We start from the raw sequence: 10,269 nt of genomic DNA on the forward strand, positions 1-10,269 counted from the left end.
CCGGTGTATCTTTTGACTTCTCATACAAGCCCAGGAAGCCTAGAATATTCACGCAGAGATTCTTCGTCAGGTGCATCATGTCAATTGCCGAGCGGACCTCATGGACTTCCCAGTAGGGTAGCTCCCAAAATATAGATTTCTTCTTCCACATGGGTACGCGCTTATCAGGGCCGTTAGGAACAGGTTGGCTGCCAGGACCCTTTCCAAAGATTACTTTTAAATCTTTGACCATATCAAATACTTCAGCACCAGTACGGATGACAGGCTTCCCCCGAGGTTCTACCTTGCCATTGAAATGCTTGCCTTTTTTCTTTAAAGGATGCTTGGGCGGAAGAAAACGACGATTGTACGGGTACACATTCTTCCTACATTTGTCCAGATATATACTTTCTGTCGGATCCAAACAGTGCGTGCATGCATTGTATCCCTTGTTTGACTGTCCTGAAATGTTACTAAGAGCAGGCCAATCATTGATGGTTACGAAAAGCAACGCTCGAAGGTCAAATTCCTCTTGTTTGTGCTCGTCCCACACACGTACACCTGGTTCGGCCCACGGCTCTAAAAGTTCATCAACTAATGGCCTTAGGTACACATCAATATTGTTGTCGGGTAGCTTTGGACCTTGGATAAGCACTGGCATCATAATGAACTTCCGCTTCATGCACAACCAAGGAGGAAGGTTGTAGATACATAGAGTAACAGGCCAGGTGCTGTGACTGCAACTCTGCTCCCCAAAAAGATTCATGCCATCTGTACTCAGACCTAACCATAAGTTCCTTGCGTCAGCTGCAAATCTCGGGAACTCTCTCTCAATATTTCTCCACTGCCGACCATCAGCGGTGTGCCTCAACTTATCGTCTTTCATACGATCTTCCATGTGCCATCGCAACAACTTCGCATGATCTTTATTTCTGAACAGACGTTTCAACCGTGGTATTATAGGAGCATACCACATCACCTTGGCAGGAACCCTCTTCCTGGGTGGCTCGCCCTCAATATCACCAGGGTCATCTTTTCTGATCTTATACCGCAATGCAGTGCATACCGGGCATTTATCCATATTCTCGTACTTCTCACCGCGGTAGAGGATGCAGTCATTAGGGCATGCATGTATCTTCTGCACGTCTAATCCTAGAGGGCAGACAAGCTTCTTTGCTTCATACGTGCTGGCGGGCAATTCGTTCTTTCTTGGAAGCATCTTCTTCATCAGTACCAGCAACTTTTCGAATGACGAGTCAGTCACACCGGTCTCTGCCTTCCACTTCAGCAATTCCAGTGTGCTACCCAGCTTCTTCTGGCCATCTTCACAAGTTGGGTACAACAATTTGTTGTGGTCCTGTAACATCTGCTCGAACTGCAATCTCTCCTTTTCTGTGTCGCAACCTCGTCGTGCATTAGAAATGACCCGGCCAAGATCATCAGCGGGCTCATCTGGTTCGCGTTCTTCATCCTGATCTTCTTCTTCATTGTCTTCCATTGCGGTATCAGCATACTCAGGGAACATAGATCGGTAGTTGTCATCATCGTCCTCTTCTTCTTCATCGTCGTCTTCCATCATAACCCCTCTTTCTCCGTGCTTGGTCCAAAAATTATAGCCCGACATAAAACCGGACCGAAGCAGGTGGCTCTGAATGATTCTTGAGGAAGTGTAATCCTTCTCATTCCGACATTCAACACATGGACAAAACATATAGCCACCACCATGCTTGTTCGCATCGGCTGCATCTCGAAAAGAATGCACGCCTTCTATGTAAGCGGCTGTGCGTCGATCACCGTACATCCATGGATGGCTCATCTGTGTTATACGACAGTATATCAAATACAATCACGATCCTAAAAATTAGTACCGCACGGTCTAAACGAGGAAATATAGTTGCTAACCTTTTAGAATAAGTAGAAATAAAGAGGAAGAGGTTTAAGCGTGGCTCAGGTATCTCATATCGTAGTTGTGTTCGGTGAACTGAAGCGGCATCGCTCTAACACACATTTCAACAAGCACCTCTAGTGCATAAAAAAAAGTGAAGAGCTAGCGCACACCCACAATCCTTCATCCAAGAAAAATGCAAGGAAGAGGGGAGAGGGGGGATGGGCTATATATAGGCAGAGGACTTTAGTCCCGGTTTGAGACACAAACCGGGACTAAAGGTGGCGCACATGCGGGCTGCACACCGCGTAGCCCTTTAGTCCCGGTGTGGGACACAAACCAGGACTAAAGGCTCCTTACGGGCCGGGACTAAAGCCTCGAGGGAGGCATTGAGATTTGGGACGACGTGGCCGGGCCTTTAGTCCCGGCCCAGAGGCAGACCCGGACTAAAGGGTCCCGGCCAAAGGTCCGTTTTTCACTAGTGAATACTTTAAAACGCGACCTGTACCAGAAAGACAAATTCATGGTCTGAAATGATGAATAGTAACATATGTTAAATCGTCTTAGATTTATCTTTTTTGCACAGCCCTCATTTCAAAGTAGTTGGTTCTAAAAATTAACACACTTATGTACTATACCTTCATCTATCTATGTATTTTTTCTGATTTTTTTAAAATATTAAAATACAAATTTTCACAAAATTTGGAATTTGCTTTTGGAGTCCTCCATGTATAGCTCGGCCTCCAAAAGCAATTTCCGATATTTGAGTCATTTTATCATACATCCTAGAGGGATCCGTGTGCATCCTATAATTCGAGCATGTACGTCATCTAGCACTGGTACAAGATTGTAACGTGGATCAATTGTTGGCTTAAATCTTGCTATACTTACATGGTCCCATAAAAAGATCACCATATCGTAATGTTGCTTTCTGATAAATCACTCGAGCATGTACGTCACCGTCTACAATTTGGCATGTCTTGGGTCTTATCTTATATGACTACACACAGTTAACCCGAGTGTCCCTCCAAGGATGGGTACCCATCCAATCTTGATGGTTTCCTTGCACAGAAGAATTAATTGCCCGAGCTAAAATATCTACTTCCTTCGTTTTAATATAAGTGACTTAAAAATGACTCAATTTTGTAGTATAAAGTTGAGTCATTTTTTCTTATTTTGGAATGGAAGGAGTACATATTGTTATAACCAATGTGGCCTAAGCATGCGTGCCCATCCATCTTGATATTTCTCGATCTTGTACAGGAAAATTAATCGTCCAACCTACCTAAAATATCTACAACCCCATGTGATCGCATCTCCATCACACACCGTAGCTAGTGTGATCTTCAGGATGAACAAATAAGGATATATAAATGCTGCTTCGATTCGATCTGAATTATTATGAGCTGATCGACCTACCCGGCCAGCCATCCATCCAACCCGTGAAATGACATTGAAGTCGAGTGGTGCATGAAATGGACACGCATGATCAAAATCACATGTGATCTGCCTCTAGCTAGCTGGATCGATGACGATGACAATGAAGAAAAATACTTGTTAGGTTGCTCACGTGCAATAAGTGATCACTACTATGCATGCATGCATGTTGAACTTAATCAAAAGGGTGCATTTTAAGGAAGCACATTATGTAGTGTCCATTGGGTAGGTCGAACGAGAGGGCCACGTTGGACTTCATTTGGGTAGGACATGATATGTATGATGCATGCATCTTCTCATGTCAAATGATCCTGGGAATTGGTGTGCATGCATGCATGAGATGCTTCAGGGTGTTGGTGAACAGTAAACTGAGATCGACCTGTGAGATATTTTCAAGTGAAGTGACGCAGCAACAAGTTTTGAAGTGCTTGTTGCAGTTGCAGTGGCACTTCGACAATTGTTTCTCCAGACGTTGTATGAGCTATCAATGCATGAATGAAATAGATCATCAACACAAAACGTATTTGCAGGTTACAGTGAGCTGTTTCTTTTTTCTGCAATGACATTCAACTTGCACAACGAGTAGCTTTTGCCAGATATGTCGAGCAATTTTATTTCATGAAAAATATACTACTATACCATTTTATTGAACCAGTTTGAGCTTCTCCTTCAAGCACGAAAGGAATATAAAGACGAACAACAGGAGGGTAAGAACAGAAAGAAAGTCGTGCCCAATCCAGAACTTGAACAAAAAGTTGAGCCTAACTAAGAATGGAGGCCTACTTCTAGCCCCCGATGCTAAATGTTTTCCTCTTCCTCGGTAAATCCTGAGTTGTTCGCCGATTGTTTTTCTATTTTCCAGTTTCTTACTGTTATTTCCGGTTTCTTTTGGTTTTCGATTAATTTCCCTTTTCTTTCTTTATTTTTTTTCTTCTCTCTTCACTTAAAAAATATAGGAACTTTATTAAATTATGTATACATTTTGTACATATTGAGATAGTTTTCTGTACACATGAATATTTTTCAAATACACAATAAATGTTTTATTTCATATATATATATTTTTTAAACATGGTTCTTAAATTATATGAGGTTTTTTAATACACGGTTAGTAACTCATCTCAAATATGTGCAACAATTTTTGTTTTGATCATAGACTTGTTGGCTCGCTTCGTGTGCAGTAAGAACTGATAGAGAGTTAAACCCAAGCTAGGCCCATTTGAACAAAAAATGGAGCGCAACTAACAAAGGTGGTCCACGTCTAGGCCCAAATGCTAAATGTGTTCCTCCTTTCAGGTAAATTCTTTTCCGCGCTTATTGCCAGAAATATGTGAGAGGTCGGCCGATTTTGTTCTTCTTTCTCTTTCCATGTTTCTTGTCGGTCTTTTTGGTTTCTTCTGGATTTAATATTTTGCTTCCATTTCACCCTTCACTTCTATATTGTAGTTAGTTGTCATTTTTTCTTAGTATTTATTCTGATTACAAAACTTTAACAGATGAATATATATTTTATAAGTATGAATATTTTTTACATATTCTGTGGTTTTTCTATCACGTGTAGAGGATTAATTTTACGAAATGGATGACTTTTTAAAAATATGTTATCATTTTTAACATTTTAAAATAGTATTTATGTGCATGTAAATATTTTTACAATATATTATAGTTTTCTATTTCAGATATATGACTATTTATAAATAAATTAAAAAACTTAAACTCTTACATACATGGAATTAATTGATATATATTAAAATTTCTTATAAACTATGACCATTTTAATTAACATATACAAAAGTTCCATTACTCTAGCTAAACCCAACATATTTTTAGTCCATGACATTTGAAAAAATACGTACAAAGATTTAGTACACTAATATAATTATTTGTATGCAAGAACATTTAAATTCATATGCATGAATAGGTTATTATTTTTCGGACATGAACACTTTTTCATTTTTCCATTGTCAAGCTGATTGGTTGATCCATTTAGTACAATCATTTAAGCAAAGAAAATCAATCTCATTCCTAGTTGCTAACGGCATCTTCAACATTGAACCCTCAATCAGACACTGTATTATCCACAAAGTATTTAAGGGATCCTTTGTAAGAAGGCGGGGTGACATTCCAGATTAATAGGAATAATGAACTACTCATATGAACAAGATGCATATTTTTTGGGAGCCCATACGAAAGGAACCTCGCAATTTCATTATGCCTGGGTTGGAGCTCGTTGAGTATGGGTAACATACTGGAAAATTTATCTCTAAATCACATTAGTGTTGGTCTAGATCCCCGAAGCAACGTTCGGGAACCGGTGGGTTGGTCAGGGCGTTAATCAACACCACACTCCTCAAAAAATGGCCCAAACAAGACCCAGCTAGAGCACCATAAAGTACCAGGCCTTATAAAGCTGGTATTTTGTAATTTATTCAATTAGCCGAAAACATCCAAAAGATGCCATCTGAGACTACTATTTATGACCTGATAAGTAGATTCAAACACCACGATCTAAAACATTGCCGAGACAAAAAAAATCCTTAGAAAAAATCGCGCAATAAATAGAACACATTGGAAATTTGTACAAATATACATGAGTAAACACCTGAAACTACATTTTGTTTTCGCAATGATAGACATCATAAATTTGCTATGATGTATAACATTACCAGATTCACAGAAACAAAAATAGTGTAAAACAAGAAAAAGAAAAATAGCACGCACGAACCGACACGTGCGCGCACACACACATGCGCATGCATGCACGCACACATGCACACACAATTGCCATGATAAAACACATAGATTTGTCATGATAGATCATAAACAATATTACAAAAAAGGTCAAAAAAGGGAAAACCCACAGAAATTGCCACGATATATAGCATACATTGCCGCATGGCTATAAACAAACATATCATAAATTGCTTTAATTTTCAAAAATTTGCCATGTGAGTAGTACAAAGTTATCGTACATTTTTCTGTGATAAAAAGATTGACAAAATTTTATGAACATGCCATGTGCAAAGTACAAATATTTTCTTGGACAGTATGTCGGTTTCTTCCTTCAAAAAGGGCACAATCCAAGTTTATTTAGGGGAGGCCCAAGCCGAGCAGTAGGCCGATTTCCACTGAGCTTAGGTTTCCTTCCATGGCACCGTCAATTCACAAATTCAAAATATGTTTATAATTTTATAAAACTACTTGAGAACTAAGAAAACTTTAATTTACTATAACTTTCAAAAAAATCAGTAGTTTCTAACAACCCACAAATTTGAAAATATTTTCAAGAAAAAATAAAATATACTCATGAATTTAAAACGAAACATGAAAAAAAGAAGTAAAAAAGAAAATAAAAATTAACATAAAAACACCAACCAAAAATCCAATTAAAAACCCAACAAAAAGAAAAGCGCGTAAAGAATTAAAAACAAGCCAATAACTTCACTAAATGGGAAAAGAGAGGTGGGGCTAGATGGATCAGCCAATTTCAACACGCCGCCCCGCTGGACTGTTCTATTTGGCGCCTGGTCCTTTGTTTGAATCAGAAAATTTTCGAATTTGCAAACAATTTTACAAATTAGGATATATTATTTTCAAATTTGTACCGTTTTATTGAAAGTAGTGGACATACTCCTTAATTGGAGAACATTTTTTGAAATTTAGAAAAAAGAGGTAAGTTGGCGAACATTTCATGAAAAGTTCAAGATATGTTGATTTGACGAAAAGTTTTTCAAAATTGGGGACATTTTATGAGTCATTCAAAAGAAAAATTCAAAAATTGCAATTTGGAACTTTTTTAATCATGATTTATGTTAGAGAAGAAAAAAGGAAATGCAAAAAATGAAATGAAGAAAAAAAAACAGAGGGCATCCAACCCCTCACATGAACCGGTCCAAAAAGACGCTCCGGAGAGAGAGGGTAGCACTCTGCGCCTTCGCGCGTGCACACTTCCAAATAGGCGCTCCCGCTGCAAATAGCATATTCTAGAGTCATACATACACGAGCGAGCTGTGCCGTTTCAGATTAAATGGTTGTGCCAAGGTCGCACGTGGAATATGTGCTCGCTTAGAGCATCTACAACCGGAAACGTCCACACGGTCTGTTCGATCATTGCCGGACAAAAAAACATCATGAAACCAAACCGGGCAAATGAACCCAAACGTCCGGGTTATCCCGGAATCCCCGCACCTACCACGTAGGACTGACCGCAAGGGCTCGTACCAAATCACTTGAAGACATCACCCTCCTTGCCCGACCTCCCCCATTGCTCTCCCCTTTTCTAATTCGTTCACACAATTTCTGTGTTGCTCCATCGCCATCGTTGCTTCGTCGTCGTCCCCAACCCACTGCGCCGCCACACAGGCCACAACCCAGAACATCGCCGACCAAGCCACCATCGAAGAAGGTCGGCGCCACTGGCCATCGTCCCGGTATGTCCACCCACTCTTTGTATTCGATGAAATAGACGACGAGTTGTTTATATTCTTTTGGTCGTTTTTGTTGGAAATATGCCCTAGAGGCAATAATAAAATGGTTATTATCATATTTCCTTGTTCATGATAATCGTCTATTGTTCATGCTATAATTGTATTAACAGGAAACAGTAATACATGTGTGAATAAATAGATCACAATGTGTCCCTAGCAAGCCTCTAGTTGGCTAGCTCGTTAGTCAACAGATGATCATGGTTTCCTGGTCATGGGCATTAGATGTCATTGATAACGGGATCACATCATTAGGAGAATGATGTGATGGACAAGACCTAATCCTAAGCGTAGCACTAAATCGTATTGTTCGTATGCTAAAGCTTTTCTAATGTCAAGTATCTTTTCCTTCGACCGTGAGATTGTGCAACTCCCGGATACCGTAGGAGTGCTTTGGGTGTATCAAACGTCACAACGTAACTGGGTGACTATAAAGGTGCACTACGGGTATCTCCGAAAGTGTCTGTTGGGTTGGTACAAATCGAGATCGGGATTTGTCACTCCGTGTGACGGAGAGGTATCCCTGGGTCCACTCGGTAGAACATCATCATGAGCTCAATGTGACTAAGGAGTTAGTCACACGATGACGTGCTACGAAACGAGTAAAGAGACTTACCGGTAACGAGATTGAACAAGGTATAGGTATACCGACGATCGAATCTCGAGCAAGTTCTATACCGACAGACAAAGGGAATTGTATACGGGATTGATTGAATCCTTGACATCGTGGTTCATCCGATGAGATCATCGTGGAGCAAGTGGGAGCCACCATGGGTATCCAGACCCCGCTGATGGTTATTGGCCGGAGAGGTGTCTCGGTCATGTCTGCCTGTCTCCCGAACCCGTAGGGTCTACACACTTAAGGTCGATGACGCTAGGGTTATAGGGAATTGTTATACGAGGTTATCGAAAGTTGTTCGGAGTCCCGGATGAGATCCCGGACGTCACGAAGAGCTCCGGAATGGTCCGGAGGTAAAGATTGATATATAGGACGAATGGTTTCGAACACCAGAAGTGTTTCGGGCATCACCGGTAACGTACCGGGACCACCAGGACCACCGGAGGTGGCCCCGGGGGTCCACGGAAAGGGGGCAACGACTCCGGGAGGCTAGATGGGCCAAGTGGGGGTGGGAACCAGCCCCTAGGTGGGCTGGTGCGTCCCCCAGTCAGCCCATGGCGCAGGAAGAGGGGGGAGAAGGGGGGCAACCCTAGCGCAGGTGGGCCTAAGGCCCACCAGAGGGGTGCGCCACCCCTCCTCCCCCTGGTCGCCGCACCTCCCATCTGGGGGTGCTGCCGCACCACCTAGGGTGGGAACCCTAGGGGTGGCACCCCCTTCCCCTCCCCCTATATGTAGTGGGCACTTTTGGCCATTGGGGAACACACTTTTCCCTCTCCCTCGGCGCAGCCCTGCCCTTCTTTCTCCTCCTCTCTGCTGGTGCTTGGCGAAGCCGTGCCGGGAGACCTCGTTTCTCCATCGACACCACGCCGTCGTGCTACTGGAGTTCTTCCCCAACCTCTCCCTCCTCCTTGCTGGATCAAGGTGCGGGAGACGTCACCGGGCTGCACGTGTGTTGAACGCGGAGGTGCCGTAGTTCGGCACTAGATCGGAATCACACCACGATCTGAATCGCCGCGAGTACGACTCCATCAACTGCATTCTAGTAACGCTTCCGCTTAGCGATCTTCAAAGGTATGAAGATGCACTCACCCCTCTCTCGTTGGTGGTCTCTCCATAGGAAGATCTGAATATGCGTAGGAATTTTTTTGAATTTATGCTACGTTACCCAACAGTGTCATCCGAGCGATGTTTTCTATGCGTAGATTCTATGCACGAGTAGAACACAAAAGGTTGTGGCCGATGATTTGTCAATTGCTTGCCGCTACTAGTCTTATTCTTTTCCGGCGGTATTGTGGGATGAAGCGGCCCGGACCGACTTTACACGTACACTTATGTGAGATTGGTTCCACCGACAGACATGCACACCGTGCATAAAGGTGGCTAGCGGGTGTCTGTCTCTCCTACTCTAGTCGGATTGGATTTGATGAAAATGGTCCTTATGAAGGGTAAATAGCTTTGGCATATCATCGTTGTGGCTGTCACGTAGGTAAGAAGGCGTTCTTGCTAGAAACTCAAATCAGCCACGTAAAACTTGCAACAACAATTAGAGGACGTCTAACTTGTTTTTGCAGGGTTTGACATGTGATGTGATATGGCCAAAGTTGTGATGTTGCATGTATGATGTATGAGATGATCATGTTATTGTAATAGGTTTCACGACTTGCATGTCGATGAGTATGACAACCGGCAGGAGCCATAGGAGTTGTCTTAATTTATTGTATGAGATGCAACGCCATGTGCTTACTACTTTTACTTCATTGCTAACGGTTAGCTATAGTAGTAGTGATAGTAGTAGTTGGCGTGACGACTTCACGGAGACACGATGATGGAGATCATGATGATGGATATCATGGTGTCACGCCGGT

Source organism: Hordeum vulgare, chromosome 7H, assembly GCF_904849725.1.
Source record: "Hordeum vulgare subsp. vulgare chromosome 7H, MorexV3_pseudomolecules_assembly, whole genome shotgun sequence".
In the NCBI taxonomy this organism is placed as follows: Eukaryota; Viridiplantae; Streptophyta; class Magnoliopsida; order Poales; family Poaceae; genus Hordeum; species Hordeum vulgare.